The sequence below is a fragment of the Gavialis gangeticus genome, unplaced genomic scaffold (genome assembly GCF_001723915.1).
Source record: "Gavialis gangeticus isolate Ggan-Ray unplaced genomic scaffold, GavGan_comp1, whole genome shotgun sequence".
NCBI lineage: Eukaryota > Metazoa > Chordata > Crocodylia > Gavialidae > Gavialis > Gavialis gangeticus.
In genome coordinates, this window is record NW_017729024.1 from 107,451,625 (window position 1) to 107,454,109 (window position 2,485).

The window sequence follows — 2,485 nt, forward strand, 5'->3', positions numbered from 1 at the left end:
TGTGTGTGTGTGTGTGTGTGTGTGTGTGTGTGTGTGTGTGTGTGTGTGTGTGTGTGTGTGTGTGTGTATGCACCCAATTGATTTGTGTGTTTGTATATGTGCAATTGTGTCTCACCCTTCTGTCTGACAGCGCAATATTGAGATCCTGAGAGTTGGCTTGACCCCACAGGGTAACAAATCCAAAAGGAAAAACAAACAAATATACAAACAAATCTCATAAACAATGTTTCATCCATCTGGGTACCAAATGAGTCAGGTGTCTCATTAAAAAAAAAAAAAAACTTATTCAAAGATAGCATCCTAATGAACATGTGCCAGAGATATACAACATTAATTACAGCTTTCCTTACCTTGATAGTGCTTGATTTTGCAACCTTAATAATGTACTCTTAACATATGTCTTTTTTTTCATTTATATAGGAAAAGACAGTAACACATTAAGAAATATGCTCGTGGTATAGGAATAACAAATGCTACCCTAGTGAAAAACTTCTGAGTAATTTATACAATGCCTTGCCTTGCCTTGCCAACAGCATCCTAATACACTTGCAATCAGGCACAAGACCAATACATTTCAAGACAACAAGTACCCAAGCCAGCGATACAGACATAACCATAATAAAAATCCTGCTTGCTAGTCTGTGCTGCACGGCATCAATAGTTCTAATATACAGTGATTCCAGGACCACATCGTTAATCAGTGTGGAAATAGTAGTATCTTTACAAAGAAACTTTATTGCATTGGCAGTAAAGCAGTTGTTTGATATTTCTCTGAACCTCCCCCCATAAAATTACACATACCGATAGAACAAAGTGTTGATTTTGCCCCATCTGTGAACTCTTTTAGTAGGATTGTAAAATGCCAAGAACAGCCTGTCTAAAAGCAGATGGATTAGCACAAACACAGCAGTTGTTTAATGCTTTTATTCCCTTTGTTAACTGGGTTCTTTGACCTCAGCAAAAAGATTTATCAGAAGAAGTCAACCCCCCATCCTTCCCACTGTCTTAGCTCTACCATGTTCTCACAGACGATAGATGGATACTCTTCCTTCATGCTCTAAGAAAGATAACTGGAGACACTAATCTTAGGCTACCAGAACAACAGACTGAGGAAGCAGCAAGCATGGCCACTCCAACACATGATTTTAAATCACACTGAATCCTTTTCTTAAGTTTTTTTTTTTTTTTATAATTCCCTATCCCACAGAAATTTTTTGTGGACAACAATTCCTAAAACACATCAGTAACCTAGGAATACATCAGCTGCTGATAAAACTACAATTCAGTTTTAATGAAAATGTATTAGAAATCATAGCAAAAACAGCCTTGAAAGGATTAAGCTTGTAAATTTACTGTTATGTTAAACTCAACTGGTTTGTTTCTTCTCACAAGACGACAAGATTAAAATGTGCAACTCACTTGTTTCAACTTGTAAATTCTTTTCTTTAACTTAAAACATCTGAGAATGAGCAGCTAAGTATTCAACCTTTGAAATACCTCACACTTACAAATCCAAGTTTTACATAGATCTACATAAGAGAAGGTAAGTATACAGGTATTTTGGATAAAAATAACATTTCTTTTCTAAATGCATTTCTCTCTCACTTCTCTTTTAGTGCCATTTAACCTATTGACTACTTGCAAAGCATCATTTATTTTGTAAAATTACTTCAAAAGGAACCCCAATATTGAAATAATTGTCAGGAAATCTTTCAGATTCACCCTCTACAAGCTGCATATTTCCACATCAAAGGATTTGGGGGGGGTTTGGGGTGGGGTGAGGGAGATTGAGATGCACAAAACGTTAATTTTTCAGTGCAAACTGCTTTTTCATGAACAAATCAAAATAAGGCAGGAAGCTAAATAACCAAAATGTTATAGGAAAACTATAACTACCATAACTTTTGAGGTCAATTTCTACCCTTTTGAAAATCTGTCCTTAAATTTTCACTACATATAGCATAGTGCTTACTGCACTAGCTAGGATAAATAAAACTGAGTGACAGTTTCCTTGCACAATTTCATAACACAACATTTCTGGACAGAGAACTGATCAAACAAATTATAAAACAGAAGCGTCCTACCGGGTCTTCTGTTTTGTGGTTATTCAGCAAATCAGACAAGAAATCATCGTGGAGGCTCTCTCTCCGAATCAATGTAAATTCACGCAGAAAAACAGCTCCTTGGTTTTGGTCTCCACAAACCTAGAAAGATAAGACAGTAATGCTAAGTACAGACAGCTAAAAAGGCCAAGGATGAATCATTTCAATCTTCACGGGTTAGTTTGTTCAATAATAAAGCAAGTAAACAGACATGCACTTTTGATTCTGCAAATGCAGCCACATGACTGCAGTGCATTAGGTGAGAAGCTGGGGAGTGCTACAGCATGCCTCCCTGCTCAACTGGAGCAGACAGCTAGATCACCCACCCTGAAAGGTAGGGGTTTGCAGGGGAGGTGCAGAGCATCCTGGGATGGTGAGGTACT

The 2,485-nt window shown here is 37.3% G+C and overlaps 1 protein-coding gene across 1 annotated transcript in view; it reads right to left on the reverse strand.

Moving 5' to 3' along the window:
- Positions 1-2,226, reverse strand: part of ADAMTSL1 (ADAMTS like 1) — a 936,448-nt gene extending 934,222 nt beyond the window's left edge. The window contains exon 1 of the mRNA XM_019517531.1: positions 2,085-2,226. The gene's annotated coding sequence lies outside the window, so the exon portion shown is untranslated. The remainder of the gene's footprint in view (positions 1-2,084) is intronic.
- Between the last annotated feature and the right edge of the window lie 259 nt (positions 2,227-2,485).